Source organism: Macrosteles quadrilineatus, unplaced genomic scaffold, assembly GCF_028750875.1.
Source record: "Macrosteles quadrilineatus isolate MER2022 unplaced genomic scaffold, UCM_ALF_1.0 Scaffold_8__2_contigs__length_117827958, whole genome shotgun sequence".
In the NCBI taxonomy this organism is placed as follows: Eukaryota; Metazoa; Arthropoda; class Insecta; order Hemiptera; family Cicadellidae; genus Macrosteles; species Macrosteles quadrilineatus.
This window is the reverse complement of record NW_026542601.1, coordinates 4789223-4809885: the sequence shown is the minus strand read 5'-3', so window position 1 is coordinate 4809885 and position 20663 is coordinate 4789223. Positions and strand designations below refer to the sequence as shown.

At 32.8% G+C, this 20663-nt stretch overlaps 1 protein-coding gene across 1 annotated transcript in view; it reads right to left on the bottom strand.

Moving 5' to 3' along the window:
- The window catches only part of LOC129000905 (uncharacterized), a 74209-nt gene extending 68878 nt beyond the window's left edge, over nucleotides 1–5331 (bottom strand). The window contains exon 1 of the mRNA XM_054427984.1: nucleotides 5169–5331. The gene's annotated coding sequence lies outside the window, so the exon portion shown is untranslated. The remainder of the gene's footprint in view (nucleotides 1–5168) is intronic.
- Nucleotides 5332–20663: the final 15332 nt, after the last annotated feature.

Sequence of the window (20663 nt, the reverse complement as noted above, 5' to 3'; positions counted from 1 at the left end):
TACCGCCGCAAACGCTTGTCGTGGAGTTCCCCAGGGAACAACACGCGTGCAGGAGCAAGACTTGCGGAGTCTGCATAGTAAACAGGGAAAGCTCAGGTGTAAGAATGCGGGAGCTTGATGAAAGTAAGGGTCAAGCCGGGTCGAGTAATTTGGGAAATTGTCTAGGCTTATTGTTCCCGAGAAAGGGAAGATGCTATTGTATGTTTATCGTTTTTGTCGAGTTGAAAACCTCTGAGCTCAACAGATGTTGGTGCATTTTTGTAATGAGCTCTCAAATATTTTGGTAGGGTGGACAATTTTTTTGGAGTTCCAAATCGGTGCTAATACAGTAATGAGAATTTTGAATTCATTCAAAGTCAAATACAGATCTCAAATTTTGGTTATATATTTTTCCCTTTAGTGTTTGTTTAGCCTTAGCTTGAGCCCTGAGTACACAATATTAGTTGGTCAAGTGATAACTTTGCTTAAAAAGCTGGACTGAGGAAATTGGGTTTTCTGTCATTTCATGCTTTTCAAATTGTGCAATTTAACTAGAGATTTTACTATTTCAACCAGATTATTTGGTAAGCCAATTATAAAAATGCAGATACCATCCTCTTGCTCGCCCAACTTTCCTACTGACATCTAAATATTGTATTGTTGAGGGGTGGACTCAGAGTCCCAGCAAGTCATCCGAAGCTTAAACGTACTCATTTGATGTAACTTTTTGTACACCCGCCCAAAAATTCATATTTAATTCAACTTGCAACTGACAGCTGGTCTATTGTGCTCCAGGGCTCTCTGCAATTAGCTCTTCAGTTTTCCCCATTTAATTTATCTCTATGGAGGCAATATGGCGGAAGCTGGATTTATTAGGCCACCAGAAGCGCTGATCACGGATGTGCGGAACCTAGGGGTGTTCGTGACACCGCGCCCGTGCTGCTGTCTACGGTAGCCGCAGGAACTACGTGAAACTAATCACCGTCGTGGAATACCCTTGTGATGATGTCTGACTTTGCAAGTCGGATGAATGCGAATTTGCAACTTTTGATTTGCCGTCTGAATACGTCAAGAGTAATATTTCAATCCTTGACGTCTTGAAATGTTGTCAAATGATTTGTGATATAATTTTCGTACAATTATGTTTACAAGTTTGGTTGTAGGCCTAGAGACTTCGGTTTTAAATAATACGATTTTTTAAATAACGAGTATAACTACTGTTATGTTACAATCCAACTTGGACTGGAAAGAATAAATCGTTTCTGAAAACAACAATTGCAAAGCTATAGCTCATGACATTGTTCTCAAGAGTGTTTTACTGAGGTTAATTTGAAATTTTATCAATTAATTACCTTAGTCGGTATAGTTTACAGAGGCAGATTTAAAGATTTGCCTGGGCTACCCACAATTATTGCAATCACTAAAGAAATAATCTCGAAGGATCACTTCCACTGCATTATGCAGAGGTACTTCAACTTACCAATCAGCTTCAAGTCTGTAACTACTATCTGTGAGTGAAGCCAATTAACATATAGGAAATGAAGACTGCGACGAAGGCCTCTATATCACACTAGCTAATGAAACAAGATGGAACGCCCCCGCCTCTAAAGGTTACAGAGGCAATTAGCATTGAAGCAGGTCTTCTCTTAGAGACAGTCTGAGAGACTTTGATAGCTCTGACTGCAGAGAGAGATATAGATCAGCTTTTAGTACTTGTTACCTACTTCCGAAGACTGTGGTGTGATGAACTAATATAAATGCGTTTTGTTTTCAACGAACCAGTATGGATTAGGAAGGGTAAAGTTGTTCTTGTGGCATGACACAATTGTGCATACTCTGTTGATTAGAATATGATATTAAGACGTGAACTGTCAATGGAATGGACGAGATGCATGATTAATTGAGTTTTGCTACGACCATCTAGTGACAGATTTGTTTAGCACTACCAACACTGCTGGTGCAAGACCAGTAGACTGGACTTCATGTCACGTTGAACACCAATGGCTTGGCTTGACTCACCCCGTTCTGACATTTCACTCTCTTTGGCTCACTACACAGTAGTAGTCTAAAATGGGATAGTCGTTGTAATCATTTAAAAATTCGTCTCTTGATCTAGTAATCTGATGCCACTGAAATTTCGTTATGTGAAGTTTGCAAAGAAATGTGTTCCACTTCAAAATTGATGGAGCTGAAAAAATTATTCTAGAAAGCCTAATGAACTTGAAGAACTTGTTTGTCTTTTATCTGACGAATGGTTTTTCATGATGTAAACTCATGTACATTACTGTTGGTTTTGCTTTCTTATACTCCATAACTTGTGTTTGTGATCTCAATGAAATCAACCAAATTTTAAACCATTTGTTTTAACTTGATTCCTACAAAAAATTCTGATCTTTAAACTTTACAAAATAGTCTATAAACCTTCCAATCAACCAATTTTGCCCACCATAAGATAATTAGTATTTCAGAAAGATGGAACTTATAAAAAAATCAAAACACCATAAAATCAAAAAGCCATACCCCATTCAGGATATCCTTGATCATAACATTGATGCATGATATGAATTGCGACGTCTAATCGACAGGGTTGCCAACGGATGTAAGTCATGCAGATCGTCCCCCCTAGCAGTCCTGCCAACTTAATCGTCACGTATCGCAGTACAGCCAACCTACCGGCACGTATAACCCAGTTCTACCTTTTCCGTCCCACCTTTCACTTGTCGTTAATTATTTCCCGAAATAATTTATAGCAAGTTGAATCTCTGTCCTTTCGCCGAGTTGCAGCGCCTATATGGCACTGAAAGATAAATATACGAGATGGTTCCAATGGGCATTTTTTTGTTAATATGAAAGATAGCAAAAAACAAATGAAATAGTATTTTAGATATATGCATCGTATATTAACCCATAATGTTTCCAAAGCACATGATCTTATGTTGTTCACAAGGTTATTTGGGACAATGTATCACGTACTTCCATAACAAATTTAAAAATATTTGTTTAGAAAATTTTTACTAAAAATATATAAGCTATATAAATTTATTTCGTGATGCTAAATATGCCAATTAAAGACATAGAATGAAAAAAAATTGCAACGATGGTAAATACTAGAATATAAAATTTGTTTATTTTATACATTTTTTATTACAAACGATGTTATTAAGGTAATTTTTAAAATAAAAATAAAAAAATATACGAGTGATTAGAATTAAAAATATAAATGTGTTTGAAGGGAAAAGAGTCAAACTGGAAAGTGTATTATAAAGTATTGAAATTCATTATTAACAACATAAATCGGAAATCAACGTCATTAAAAGAATTGAGACATATAACAAGTAATAAGACTCCTTATTCAAAGAGGTTTGCTCAGAATTTATTTTTCTTTGGAAGCCTAAAATTGTATTTTCGAAAAAACATCCAAACCTCAAAGAAGAGGCTTTAGTAAAACATGATTGATAGTTAGTTAGATAGTAGGATTTGAAATGTTATGTAGTAACAATCTTGAACGTTCTGATTAACAATCATTAAATTTAATTTTATAACTTTCCCTCAAATTCGACAAGTTTTTTGACTATTGTTTTAAAGAAAATTTATATCAAGTATCAATCTATTATCAATTATCAATTATTTGAGGAGACGGTGACACCACTATTTCAACCCAATGAATGAAGGATGTGCGTAGAATGGTAAAAGATGATCTGTGTAGCTTTGCTACTTACTAAGATCAGCTGTTTCATCAGTCAAGATCAAGTTTTACTACTTTCACTTTGACGACAATCAAATTACATTTTATGCAGTAGAATATAATATTAAATGTAATAGCTCTCCTCTGGTATTATAATTAAACGTTAATAAAACGTAGAACACATAAAACACTTTATTAATAATAAAACAACAATGCAGATAAATTTAAAAATAAACATTAAAACAGGACATACTTATAAATATAAACATTATAATTTTAATACTTTAGCCTACTAATTATTTAAAAATGTATCGACACACTCAAATGTGTAAAAAATAATAATACTAGCTATGGAAAACATATATACATGAATATTTCAAATGAAACAAAACAAACCTATTTTAGTTTTAACCATCGTGAAAATTGGAAACCTTTGAAAAATATTTACCACGTAACTTTCTGTTTCTACAAATTACAAGCTATGTGAGTTATTAGTGGTTTTCCCGTTTTATAAACTCCTCCTCCTTCTCTGAAAGAAAGTGAACGCATAGTGCGTAACTAACTGCCTTTACTTTCCTAGAGATAATTGCATAGTAGATCTAATTTATCTTACATCACTTAGTGTTTCACACTTTGTTAAGATATGCGATGATAAATGGACGATAGAGAACAAAGTACTGAATGGTATATTATGAGTTATTAATATTTTCGTTGTATTTACCTTATCAAGGCTTCAAGGATTAGGAGTTTTTACTTGTGATACAGCACTTTTGTTTTTATACAGCACATGTAGGTTAATATGCTAAGGGAATTTGTGTAAATATATTTTAATATTTATAAAATCAATGGATTTGCAATGTTTACAGAATAAGGTCATTACACTGTTGTTTCAAATATGGTACTACAAAATTTCTATGGGATTATACAACATTTAATCCTTACAACATTATAATTTATGTAATACACTTTTTCAAGGGGAAACATTTATTGCTGGGGCCAATTTAACCTTATCATACAGAGGCACTTCATATTTGGGTTGCAAATATAAAATATGATTTTAAATAAGAAAATTTTATAAAAAAATTGAGGTATGGTCACCACAAAAAATACCAAGAGCTGGTGTAGTGGTAGAGTGCGAGACTTTGGTCATCGAGGTCCAGGGCAGAAATCCCGCAAATCACTAATGGATTATATTTAAGTGATAATAACAGAAAATCCACTAAGCCTAACCTGAAGTAATGTGGGAAACTACCCAGTCCTAAAATTTAGAGAAAAAACGAGGACCCCACGCCCAAAACGTTTGCTACGAAGCACAGGCTAATTCATAAAACTACAAACTATTATGAAACTGCAATAGCAATTATTTTTAAAGAACAAATTTTTTAATTATGTTTTTTTATAAAAAAAATCTATTAAAAGTATAAAATAAAAGCTTACAAATGTGGTGATGCCCTAAAGAAAACCAATAAATTATTTAAACCAATTTAAGAACTTTTATACTCACAAGAAACTGGAGACTTTAACGCCGGTAGTTGCAGGAGTCCTTCGAAAAACAACACTAAACTACCAAAACACACGGCACTATTAGGAAACTTGTGATAAATATTATTTGAAATTGTAAAGATCGCACCAGTTATCCAGAAGGCACGATCGCGCACTTCACGGAGGTGGTATCGCGGACGGAATGAGCGTGTACAGAGCGCGTCGTTCTTTAGTATCTGATACGGTATATAGGAGGGGGCAGTGAAAGGGGCAGCGCTTGGTAGCTGTAAAACCCCCTGAAAGTGACTTTTATTTTCATTTAAATTGTTACGAATTTCCAAATTAATATACTCGTTTAATTGTATAAGTAATTCAATTTAATTTGCTTAAACACATGACTATTAAAAAACAATTTTAACTGAAATACAGTAAAATCCAGTTAGTTTTAACTTTTGATGAAATATTTATAATTAGTTACAGTACTTGGTACATGTAAACCCCCTGAAAAAGAGATTTTGTTTTCATCTAAATTACTACAAATTCCCAAGTTAATATACTCTCTTGATTTTATCAGCAAATACATTTACTTTTATTATAAATAGGCCTCCTAAATAACACTATTTAAACATAAATATAAGAAGCATTCATGTTGATTTGTATTGGAATCTTAATATTTAATTAAAGATACATATCGAAAATATGTTTAAATTATTTTATAAAAAAAAATAATAGAACTAATAGCTTATATTACAATATTAGAAGCATAGATATATTTTAGGTCCCAAAAAGTCAACAAAGATCTGTTTAACAATACTTATTTATTTTTTGGTTCTTTTGTAGTAAGACGTAATTCTTCCAATAGATTTTGTAATGGATTGAAGGAATGGTTATTCAACATAGCCTAAGTCATACTTGGTTACTCAGGAATGTTTTAAAATAAAGTATTATGTTTTTATCCGTCTTGAAAATTTTAATAAAACTTTATATACTTTCGTGTTCATCACTGAAAGTATATCCATATTAATGTATATTACTCTTCAGGCAGCAACAGGAGGGAGGGGCTTAGTACATTAACAGGATGATAAGACTGTAACTCTATGATGATAAACATAAACATATGGTTCTATGTACACTGATCACAGCTGGATAAAACGGTCAGTAAATTTCTAAGTTGTACTATTTTTATAAATGTATTGTTTTGTTTTTAAGGACATAATTTAATTTCTACTCATTCTTGATTCGTATAGAATACAAAATACCCTTGGTAATATAGGGGTGGTGATAGAGACAGCACTTCATATGTACAATCCCACTTAACCGGTACGTGACTATTTTGTAGTTTTAAAAATAAAATACCTTATTTAATTTTAACAATTTATTATTTAAATTAGTCTTGAGTTTTTAAAAATTAAACATATTTATAATATATTATTAATTTTACAATTGTAGTACAATATGAACCCAATTTATTGAATCTGAACTTCTTTATTAAACACTTAAATACATTACTACAATACAATCTTCAAGATTTATCAAAAACCAGTAAGACCAGTTTTCAATAAGGTTGTTTGAAAATTAATTGAATGATTTAATTTTTACATATTTTTGGCACTTTTAATATATATTTAAATAAATAAATCAACTTTTACATATATAAATTATGTATTTTAATTTTACTTTTTAAATTAAATCCTTACAATTACCTTAAAATTTACCAAATTCGAAGGTGAAAATTTCCTCAACGATTCATGAAACGAAAACGATGACAACAACCTTTGCTACGTAATTTAGAAAAATATATACATTTTAATTTGCACCTAAAACAATACAAAAATCTGTAGATTATATATTAAATAAATGGTCAATGAAAAATAAGAGTATTAATTTACAAATAATACACATTATATTAGATATTTAAAGCACTTTAAATATTTAAAGCCTCTTTAGATATATACAGAATATAAAGGGGCTAATAATATGATGTTACATTATCTTGATACTTGATAGCTATACGCTTACTTGATGAAATTGCATAATCTTGACCAAATAACTAATGTTTGTTATACATTGCTTTTTAACTTGTTAAAATATTAATTATGTGCCAAAATTACACATGATTTGTTAATTACAGGACAACATCTATAATAAACACTGTGAGGTTTTATTAAAAATCTAAAACAAATACCGGTAGTTTAAAGCAGAACGTAGTAATATAGACATCAATTGCAACACTTAACAACACAAGCACGGTTAGTGCCCGGAAAAATAACTGTGAAAATATACTTCAAATGGGAGACTTTAATGGTGGTAGTTGCTGAAACTCTTGGGATCATCAAAAGAACGATGCTACCGAGAGAGCTGGTGTCATTAAAGATTCAAGATTATTTATTTCCAATAAACAATGACAATAATGTACATTTGTGACATATATTATGAATATTATTATCTTCTCGTCATTATGTTGATATTTAATGCAATATTCGCCAAACTTAAAATTTTATGACTCTATCTTTGAATACGACCAAAATCGATAGACGTAATATGATAGGTTCTTGGAGGTATTTATGACCACCAACTGGAGTTTTTGGCTTATAGCGGACATTTTTCATTACGAAGAGTAGAAAAAGTGTTCGGATGAACTCAATGGATTTTACTATTTCTCTTTGATAATGTTTGCAATAATCTTAATAATCCAAACTCATAAAAACTATACCTAGGCTATATCGTCGAAATCTCTTCTTCGACCAGTTAGCCATCAAAAAAGTGTATTAATTTATAGTTAAAGTAATAAGAAAAGGTTTTTAAATTGCCAAATAAGATGTTTTTCATGAAAGTTTTAAAATTTGAAAGAAAACTACCCATTATCTACAGGTTATCATAATCATGAATGTGTAAGTGGTTCTAATGCAAGCTTGTAAGTATGTAAGCTTTCATACCTAGATTATTTATTGAGTATTTAACTGGAAATAAACTGATGTGATTTGAACACATTTTAATAAACAAATTGAAGCTGAAAACGACATCAATTCCGAGAGAGTCTCGATGTGGTTTTAACCCATCGGTGTTTTCACAAGCACATGTAATTCATAAATTGGTAGTATACTGAATATCCTGATATTAGTTACAACGCTGAGGCCATAAAGAAAGATATTGCTTTAGACACATAGGCACATAGTCTCCTTTGGTCCTTTGTCTTCTTTGGTCTCCTTCCATCGTCTTTTATTGTTACACTGATCTAACGGAAATATCAGTCATTGAAGCATGTCTTGGAGATAATTCCACAGCTCGTAGAGAACAATGCTGAACGTTGAACACAGTGCCCTAGTCACCAGTCGCTCATAGTTGCACAACAGATAATTCACAACAGGTCTGCACGCTTGGTTAATGGGGATGATCACGAACAGGACGAAGTAATGGCGGGAACATACACCATTTTGGCGGGAACTACAAGGCCGAACAGATCACATATTTTGCAGTAATTTTCTTGACAGCCTCTGACACGTCAAATAGAGTATAAATAGAAATGCTGGTTTATAGATGGTCGGTTACTACAATTACTATTTGTTATATTCTGTTTTATAATACCCAAAGTGTAAAAGATTAGAGATGGGGTCTAAACTTATTTACATGGGTTGTAGAAAATGTACATGATTAAACATAATTTGTTTGCACTTCTACTTATTTGAAAAAAACATTGGTTGATGTGCCTTAACTAATTTAGTGTTCAGTATAATTTCTGCAACCGGCATTTAATGTCAAGTTCAATTGATCTTAGGGTCTTAAAGTATTTTTCAATAATGGCATTTATGTAAGTAACTTAATTGATTTTTCACCTGATAACTGTCATCAGACTAATTCTTCATACACCAAAACTTTTAAATTGTAATTTATTCTGTACTATTATTAACGAGTAATTGCTTTGTAGGGTTGTCAACTTATTAGGAATGGTGTTTGTAAACAAAAATAAAATAAAACTACTGCATGAACGACTAACACCAGTGATTAGATTCCCAAAGAATAAGAAGAATAATAATCCTTTATTGTCAAATACACATTTGTGCAATAGACATTGTCAAAGCTATACACTAAAAAATGTAACAAGATTCATGAACATTATCACAGTGTTATGTAACATGTATAACAACGCCAAACAAACCATGACTTCTCTCAGAAATACCCTTTTAAAATTCCTTTTCTATGAAGTCATAAAATATATCCAATATTGACTCTTAACACCACACTTCAGGGTTATCTTTTATCTTCAATGGAGATAATCAAATACCTTCAGACATAAAGCTGGACTTTCTCTGGTATTAATTTATGCAGATAAGTAGGTTTTAGTGAGCCAAATGTTATCGGTCAGCATCTGCGGACGTCATAAAAAGATGGCTCGATAGCCAGGGTCATGACTGGATGGTGAAAATATAAATACCAACGAGCACACAAACCAACACCAGCAAGTATCGCCATTCAATTGTTAGCTGTGACATCACTGTTCAAATAACTGTCAAGCTAACCTATACAGATAATATAACTGTCGTACACCCTTATTTTAGGCCCATAATAATGTGAGAGGCCAAAACAGAATGTAAATGACACAAAGTCAGTTCCTAGAATCATAACTGTATCTAAAAAATAAAATACGCTAGTGCTTATCTGTTAATTTTATGTTTAAGATATGAATGAGCTATATGACATAAAGAAAACCGAAAATTATTTACTTGTCAACTCAATAATTTATAGGTTGGATTTAAAGACTGTTTGGTAAATTCCAATGATGTTTTCTGCTACCAATATAAATGTACCCAGCTACAATAAATAATTTGGTACTTGCCATTAGCCTGCTTTAAAGGGATATTTTAAGCATAAAAAACCTAAGCCATGATAGGGAAAGTGTTGATTTGATCATATCAATGTAAGAGACATGGTGTTAACACAAAACTTCTAAACTAAGCGTCACGAAGTTTACTAAAAGGTATATTTACGTTTGAGGTAAGCAAGGCTTGTAGTCTTAATTACCTGACAGTATTAAAAAGGTAATACAACCTAAATAACAAGACTATTTTAGTACAAAAGCAAACAGCGATAGGTCTTACAGAATATGATGGATATTCATATTCTGTATGATAGCCAGTCTTGAACTAAAAGGAATAGGGAATTAGGATTCTGGCTGTAGAAATTATAATTTTAGAAGAACAAAAGGGAGTTAGTTGATCGAAAAGAAATTGACAACTTTTTATTGAATTTTTATAAAATAATACATCAAGCAAACCCTTTACATTTCATGCCAAAAAGGTGGAATCTTCCATGCAATGCTCTTTTGAGCTTCACTTTTATAAAATTTAACATGCATATCAAAAATGTAGATCAAAATTGCAGTCCACCTTCAAATCCTATGATTCACATGCTGAGTCACTTCTTAACTAGTCAATCAAACTTAACACTAACCTGAATATTGGCACCCTAATATTGAAATTTGAACGCATGGCCCAGGCTTGCTGTACATTGGACGCCACTCCACATTAAATCTATCATTGAGCTTCAAAAAATGTTTAACAATTCTGGTAATTAAATTTCCCTAATTAAAACTACTACAAATAAATAACTAAAAAAGGTACAGCAAGCCACTTAGAAATTAAATAACTACACTGAATTAAGGAACAAGAAGAATAATTAAGTCCCTACTGCCTAAACATAATAATAAAAAAATTGGGATAAAACTAAACCTGGAGACAGCTTTCTAAAATAAAAAAATCTAGATGTCTCTATTAATATTTTTTTTTACCTAAAAGGAAAGACTTCGAACGACTCCAGAAAATACTGTAGCAGTTTTGTAAGATCGAAAAAAGCAACACCCAACGGGTTGAAGAAGAAATTATAATTCAAAACCAAATAACCTTATCTTAAGGTGCTCACTCACGATACCAGATAATATATTCTTCTGCACGTTACAACAAAACCAGGTCAAGAAATGCACGTGGAGTCAGACTCGTCAAATCACGCACCTTGAATGTAACAATGCACTCAGAGACATCGTGGCCCGATAGCATCTTCTCGCTTTCCTATTTCACGCCCTGGGCGAAAACTCAGCAGCTGAGAGCCCTGATAAGAATATGAAGACATTGACCTACAGAGCAATGTCAGGTCCAGCTAATTACACTGTTTGTGCGCAGGAAACGTTCCAGGACGTATAAACTATCGTAACCATCCATTCCGGACTTTCTACCACGGGTCCAGATACGGAGTTTGGGTGTTGATGTCTAGGATTTAGTAGATTCGGCGATACAGGCCCCAGATAAGATTTTGGGATAGGTGTGGGATAAATTTGGTAGGATGAGTTGCTAATCATGGAGTTAGAAGATATGTCGAATTAGAGACGAAAAGATAAAATAGCATGTAATTTAGGCATGGTAATCAAAGTTATGGATAGACGAGTCAGTATTAACATGCAACTATAGCGTTGTATAGCATATAACAAGTTATTTACGTTATATTGATGTAATTGTATGAGGAAGTCTTCTTAAGTTAAGGTAAACAAATATTTTTTGACAGATTATTCTGTATATCTAACCAGGTTGGAGGAAAATATGGCATTGGTAATGTAAAATGAACTATTAAATAAAACATTGTAAAACTCACATAAAAACATTATCCCTAAACTATAAGGAAAGCTAACTATGAGTTAAACGGATTCATGTGTACATGTGAGCTATCTATTTTGTACAATTGTAGTGGCACCAATCAATTATCAATTATCAATCAATTATCAATTATTTAAGATGGGGACGCCACTATGTGCGTATTTTAACCCAAATATGAGTGAAGGATGAGTGTAGGATGAGTGGCGCGATCTTGTAGTCTTGTTAGTGACTAAGGCCGACATGTTCCTTAGACACAGCTGTTAATTAATAGCCCATACAGCTAATGGCAACTAAGGGACCTACAGTTTATTGTGGAATCCGAACCACATTTTTCCTCGTAATTAACGAATTGGTCTAATTATTTAGGATAGTACTGCGGATAGTCGTTGTACTCACTAGTGCGGACGTTAATCCACACCAGGTAGCATCGCATCCACAGTGCATCCCTATAATTATCCACAATTCGTGACCTCCTAGTAGCTGGATTACAGGACGACGCCACCCGTCCCAGTCCTAATCATTTAAATGTTGAATGGTTAATATTTTTAAGTAATTGAGCTCACCTCTAATACCATAAATTAATGACAATAAGTAGGATTTTGTATTTTAGACCTACCAATATTCGTCCATACCATCATTCGTCACGCTAATATTTCTTTTTATCAAATATCAAACACATCACCATTATAAAATATATGACTATTTTCTGGTAACTTATTCTATTATATTTCAAAATACCACACGATTTTGTATGACTTTTTTTACGACCACCAAGCAAACCAATAAATACATCAACGTTACACGATTTCTAAGTGGTTCTTGCTGTACGATTGAATTACAATTACAGTACTAAAGATACACTTGAAGCACACATAAGAAACACAAAAGGTGAAATCATTTTGGGCGATAAGTCACAGAAGCTGCACTTTGGGACCCCTTAAAAAAATTAACATGTGTCTTTCAGATTTTTCTATCTGAGATTTATTTGTACGAAATGCCATTTAAAGGGTTCTTCTTTTACAACCCTCAGGCACAGTAAGACATACCCTAAGAAGTAGGCGATGTCTGTAAGAGGTTCCTTTTACTACCTGAGTTACAGCACCAAAGATAGAACATTATAGAACTTTTTTCTCTTTTCAGTTATAGCACTTCAGTTATAGAATCTTTTCAGGATTCAGTTATTGCACCAAACACCCCACCAATTATTTAGTTCCTCTTTTACAACCATGAAGCACTCAACGAAATACCATAAAGTAACATATTACACAGTCATCATTAGCGGAACAACCCTCCGTAACCTGACTTTCAGGGGCTTGAGACAACCGAAAGTGAACTGGGTAGAGAAAGTGTTTCATTAAATGGCGGCCAGTGAGCAGAACAGCAATTAGTAGTGGCATCCTACTGTGCGAAAGTGTTGAGATTCATGGGGATAATCCAAATAGTGGAAGGATAATACTCTCGTTCTTAAAACTGTGCGGAAAGTCTAGATAATGCAGCAAAGAAAATATAAGTTGTTTCTTGGCTAAAACATTTAATTTGCTGTTTGTGTAACGCAGACATACATTGAGAGATGAAAAAATTTCCCATCGATCTACAAAAATCAATACCTAGATTGTAGACCTTTAATACCTTCAGAACACATGTAATAGACCTTCTGCAGTAAAGATCAGCAAACTAAAGACTTGGACATCCATCGGACCTGACTACACAACAAGACTTGGCCTTTTGATCTGCAAATTCTACCCTGTCTTTGATTGCACCAGCTGTAGTTAGGTGTTGGCTATGTTTTTCAAGCACTATAGAAAATGGTCTGGAATTAATGAGATAAAATCAACAAAACCATCCTTTCCACTTTTTCATTAGATTATTCACATCTAAAAAGAACCGGTCATGGGTACCGGAATACGCCCATGAAGTAGCATCCATTAAAATTGACGGTATTTATTTTATTTCATAAACATTGTGATTGAAGTACTTTTAAAAATGTATAAGGGTCAAGTACAAATAGATGAATATTACTGAAAACCAGTTGACGAGGCATTTTAGTACTATTCAACTCACGGTTTGACCCTTTAAAAATGTAATATGCGAATAATAGATTTTAATAAATTATAGAAAAAAATGTTTTAACAACTAACATTATGTACAAGGTGAAATATGTTTTTTAATTAAAGGAATTTTTTGCTATACGTAACATAAGTATTAAATAAATAAATGCAAAATGTTATAGTTTAACTGTAAAAAAAAACATGTGCTATGCATTAAAAAAGAATTTTTTTGTAGATATTAGCCTAGACACCTATTTCTTATGAGTATTTTTACCTTTTTTGGTAGCCTAAGGTGTCCAAAATCCTTATCTCCTGCGAGACGCGTTTCGCATTAATTACAATGCATCTTCAGTCGCTGTCATTGTCAGGTTTCAACATTGCCCACAGAAGTGGTTGTCACGATTTACAAAACATATAACACAGTTCACGAAACACATATTTATATACAGTTTTACAACCATGGTCACACACGTACTGTACATCAAGCGAGCGGGAGACGACACGCGATACCGCACAAGGTTGTAGGCCTACTGGTCATTCCTCCCTTATCTTGTCTTAATCAGCTGTTGTGTTATCCGTGGTAACCTCTTCCCCCTCTAGTCTACTGTACAGACGATAGGTAACTTTATCAGAAAAAGAAAAACATAGTATTGACAAGGGGGTTTATCTTATTAAATGCAATGATGGAGATGATTGTGATAAAGAATATATTGGACAAACTAATAGATCTTTCAAACAACGTTTTAAGGAGCATAACGCCCGAAACCAAAAAAATCCCACGTCCAAAGTTGCCCAACACCTGAAAGAACATCCTTCCCACAATATAAGTTTTGATAAATCGCTAAATGTGCTAAAAGCCTGTGATAACGCTCAAAGGTCGAAAATATGGGAGGAGTATTTTATTTTCAAAAAGGTCACTTCAATGGGTAAACATAGCTTGTTAAATGTTAAAGAAGACTTTTCTGATACAGTTACCTATCGTCTGTACAGTAGACTAGAGGGGGAAGAGGTTACCACGGATAACACAACAGCTGATTAAGACAAGATAAGGGAGGAATGACCAGTAGGCCTACAACCTTGTGCGGTATCGCGTGTCGTCTCCCGCTCGCTTGATGTACAGTACGTGTGTGACCATGGTTGTAAAACTGTATATAAATATGTGTTTCGTGAACTGTGTTATATGTTTTGTAAATCGTGACAACCACTTCTGTGGGCAATGTTGAAACCTGACAATGACAGCGACTGAAGATGCATTGTAATTAATGCGAAACGCGTCTCGCAGGAGATAAGGATTTTGGACACCTTAGGCTACCAAAAAAGGTAAAAATACTCAAAAGAATTTTTGTTTCATATAAACTATACTATTTTCTCAATTATTAAAACAGCACCATCTTTCGCACCAGTTTATTTTCATGTTTTGTTGCAGTTAACATTTAAGTGCTAAGTAGCTTATAAAGTAGAAGTGATTAATGTCAGTGACTGGGGAAAAAACAATGCTCATTATAGCTATACACGGAACTTAAGCAGGAAATGAAACATTTCCTTGGAAAAAATTAAAAGCATTAACTGGTCGTAGGTGAGCATTAGCTTGGTGTCCAGACATGGTTTCTAGCTTTCTATCAAATCACCATACAATGGTTACCATTTCCCTAACTACACTGATGGGAGAAAGGAGCTATACTGGTCTCAGAATGTTGTCTTGCATACATCCTTGTAAACATGGTGTACAAATAATCGACGATGCAGGAAATTCTGTTAACAAATTTTTAACTACACATTTTTCCCAACAAGAGTATAACAATAATACATTGACTGGTTTAGGAGAAAGGAAAAATATAATATTGGAAGGAAAAATAATACTTAAAATAATGTAAAAAATCATAACACTGAGCCATCTTGTAGTCAGATTTGGAAATAAAATTAAAATAATTTTATTCAGCTTTTACAGGTTCTACACAATTTATATTTAGTTATAGCCTTTTAGGAGAATCAATGTGTTTTCGACCCTAAAAAACGAATAAAACATGATTTTTTTTTTACCTACAGTTGGATACCTTTATTGTTATTAACAAGTTGTGCTGAGAAGACCACATTAAATTCGGCTGTCAAGACGTCCAAATTTCAGCTTATACCTTTTTAGATATTTCTAGATAATATGCCTCACCGTTGTTCATTTTCCTTCATTTCAACACTTTGAATACTATTTGTAGAATAAAGCGTACTACGAAAATATCTAGACTATTTAGGGACCTAATTATTTTTGTACAATAAAATGTACAGCTACCAACTGGACTCTTCTACTCAGCAATTTCTTAATCGAGGTATCAAACATATTATGTTTATGGATAGTATTAATCAGGAAATTGGTATATAAAGATTTAAGATTTGATGTAATCATACTGTAAAGAACTATAACTTCAAAACGTAAACAAAACAAATAAATTCTCAATGTATGTTTATAAATTAAAACCAACGAAAATAATCAAATATACAAAAAACTGCAAAAACGTATTTTTGTTAGTTTAATGGTTTGGGAAACCATCAATAAACAAAATTTAATAAAATAAGCTACCAAACTATTTAAACTATATCTGGTTTCCCACGACCCAAGGAAACACCAGGCTCTGACTGGATTCCTGTTTAAACTAGTCTAAAGTGATCGATTATGTCTTGTGCAACATTTTATCAGTCTCATCTCGATAGATACTTCACCAGATTGCTAGACAAGTGCACGCCTTCAAGTGGAATGATTAATGGTATAGTCATCTAGGTGAGGTTCCAGTATTTGAAAATTATAACCTATACAGATTAGAATATGTCTAAGCTAGAATACAACCTATTTTGGAGGTAAAATATGCTAAATGGGTAGTTGCAAAAATTATTTCTGGGTAATTTGAGAAAGGAAATTTCAGGGTATGGTGGGTGAATTGGAAGATAGTTATTTGTGGATCAAGAAAATTCATCTAATATTTTGAAACTTTTACTCTTGGTTTTTTAATAAATGTGATTTTAGAAGTCAACCAATTTTTATGCAAGTTCGTTAATTTAAAAATCGGAAATGACAGATCTCACACCTACAAACTCATTCTTCTTACCAAACTTCATATGATGAAGCTTAATTTTTCAAATCTTTAAGGAAAGGTGTAACTAATAACAAAAGTGTGTTTAGGTACAACCTGATATAACAATGGGCACATTATTCTAATTTGCCAAATCTACGAAATTGGTCAGTTTGGTAGTTTATATTGTCATAAGTTAGTTTTGAACTGTTTTACTAGATAAGGGACGTATCAAATATTACAAGCTGGTTCATAGCATGGTTTATAAAATAGAATAGACTTCCCATGTAATGTAAAACTTTGAAGCCAAAAAACGTGGTGCAATTTGTTAAGATGGTCTGTCAACTAAAATGACAATAACTATACTGTGTTGAGTAATAAATCAATCAGCTGTTTGCTATGATACTTCACTAATTTGAATTAATATTCAACCTAATACACTATTGACCTCTGGTCCGATGGTTCTGAACTTAATTTATTTTGACTTCAAATATTTTCATTACATGGGAAGTCTATTATGTGTAGAGTCATTGTTTAAAGATACATTTTTATCTCCATCCCGACTATGGTCCACGGGTGCACGTTTAGCGAGAGTGAGGACCTGCACGTAGTAAGGTGCTTTCTATCCTACTGTTCGGAAAAAGTAAAAGTTATGGCTTTTTGCCACCACTTTCTACTGGGTGTTCGATTCCGATTGTTTGTGATTTAAGGAAATTGACGTGGTTTGATAACTTATAGAAATCACTAAAATATAATTTTATAAATTACAAAATAATAAATTATAAATTTTATAAATTAGCAAAAAAATATTGCTACAAGTATCAAATGATTTTTTTTATGTAAAGAAAACGATCATTTTTAGGTTGGTATACATTTGTTTACTTATAGAAGCTAACATACATAGTAAGAATACATAAGGGTAGTATTTATTGAATGTTACAGTACTTTAAAGTACTTAAAGATACTTTAACACCATTGTAGATAGAGGGATCAGGGACACGGTGTATAGTTATAACACTATAACGTCCTAAACTTAAATATAAAACAACAACTAACTATTGGCTCCTATTTTACCATTTGTTTTTCCAATTTCCCCCATTTGAGACCTCATCATGCTGTGTACATTAATAATTTCAACCCAAAAAACATATATAGTTTGATTAAAGATTGGAATAATACTTTAATCCGCCACGATCCTGGTATTAACTGCATTATATTTACTATTTAACTTAGCTCATCGTTCTTAATAATATAAATTATGTTAAATGGTACGAGAAATCTTCAACAGCCCATTCTAGCAAATTGAGCTCCACGATCGTCTGCTATTATTTATGACCCGCTCAATTTTAGCAGATATGTAATTTTCCCTCCAATTCATGATCATTAGTGGCCATTGGCTGACACATGTTTATCCACCAGGGGTGCCAACTGTTTGACCAAGGCTAGAAATAATTACCGCGTGCGTAATTTGTAATATTATGTTAAGGTCGGTATAAATTTATCTTCGAGAGTTTAGCGATAGTTTTGGATCAGTTGCGTGTAAATTAAGATAGTATGGCTCAATATACAAATATTTTACTTTTGAAGTAAACAACAGACTTAATAAACACAATTGTTATGTAATGCATATTTTCTTCGAACAATTTTTGCCAAGTGGATATGTAGAAAAGCTAATACCTATGAGTGAACAAACAACATGCAATAGTTTTTTGTTCTAATACGAAGTTTTGTTGAAGTATTTCCTAATTGACTGTCTGAATTTCGTTAAGTTATTACCAACTGTTATTAGCTATTTAAATATTAATTGTTAACTTAGTTATAATAGTTAAGACTGGTCAAAAAAGTGTTTCATGTTTCTCCATGATTGATGTTTACATGTGTTGCCAAATTTAGCTGTATTATTTTTACATCAGATGCTCTCAAAAGCTAAAAAGGTTCTAGCTCATTCAAACAATTTAATAGAAAATATCCAAAACTGTCACTCAATATTAAATGGTAAGAACCCTGTGAACATACACTCTTTTGTTCTCCACTGTTGCACAACTTAAATTACAGGTCCTCACACTAGTATCTATTTAAGCTCTAATATTAATCGCAGACGAATGAAGATTACAAATTCCCCTATTAGAGCAGTCACCTCGGTAGGTTTGCCACACTGTCATAATGAAGGCTATCAGTCTCCAGTTAGGCTCTAATGTTGGTATCACTGCGCCCTTTAAAAAGCCATTCGGGGCAGCGTCGTCTGCTGTTTAGAAACGTCAGAAGACGAGTGTAGCTATTTATAGAGAAAGTACCCTAGGATTAAATGCAATTTGATTTGTTTTAAATGACGGTTTTCTCGTGGTTTCTCTAGACCGGTGTTGTGTTGGTTCTGTGACATGTTTTCAAAGGATAGATCATTGTAGAAGGGTTTATTTGTTTATATTTTATAAGGATACAATGCTTGGTATACAGGGTGTTCAATATGTATGGGTGTTTCCAAAATGTCTGGACATATTTTGTGGACTTGTTCCTTGGACTAAGACAAACATAAAATTACATAATAGTATGGGTCTAAATCACAAACATGCCGACGAACAGAAAGTTTGTCGGCATGTTTGTGATTTTTTTAAAGTATTTTATATCTTGTATTTTATATCTCGATCCTTTTTTTAGATGAAAATTTCAAAATTAGTATAAATGTGTAGTTTTGAAGGTGAAATCAGCTTAAAAATGTCGTTCCAATACATCAATCCGTTTCCATATGGAGGCCATTTAAAATTTTAAATGCCAATTTCTTGAAAACCGTAAATACATTTAGAAAATAACACTATTGCCACTTCAAAAACATCAATACTAACACAAGCTTGCAAGAGTTTAGTAAAATTATCGACATTTCAAGATAACTTTAATGATGATAGAGGGTGTGATACCATGGAGTCGCTATGGGCTTCATGTTCACCGAACCATTCTGCCAGAAACTCAAAATTTAAGATAAATAAAAAAATAATCAAATAAAACCAGGACACAGACACACTAAATGAACAGAAGCTACTAGCTTCCTAGCTAAGTTTTGATATTAAGTATTATAGATTCCTTTAGGAGGAAAAAGAGTAAAACTTAAGACAAAATTCAAGTTATAAAAGGTTATAGGCCTAGTCCATAAGAGCCTTTTTTTACCCTTGAACATTTTACCATTGACATGCATACTTTAGGACTAGTATAATATTCAATCATTTTACACATTAGTACCAAATATGAAACAAAATCGAAGCCAAATATACGTATAACGTAGTTGGTTACAGCAATTTATTTATATTACATTTAGAGTCACGTTTTGATGTCAAATACTCTATTTTTAGATGAGTGTCTACCACCCATCACTTTAGAACCTTAGAATTACCTTAGTAAATTTATATTAATTTATTTTTTAAAATAAGAAAAAATATTGTAAGATTTGTTAATGACTTTTTGAGTATTAATTGAACTTCACTGACAAGTTTTGTACACTTGTACTGTAATAGTATGAAAATATTACAATTTAAATAGTAACCTATACGTGTGCTACAATATTTACCTAGTATTTCAACCCTCACTTTAACGTGTAAAGCATCTTCTTGAGAAAGTTCATTTATGGGTCATTGTTTCAGCAGGTCGTCTTCAGTTGAGTTATCGCCCTCCAATGAAAACCCGATGATATACGGTTTGCTATTGTTTCCCTTACAAAACATTGTTTACGATTAGTATTTCGTGTCGTATATGAGGATTATAAATCAGTCATTTCTGTCGT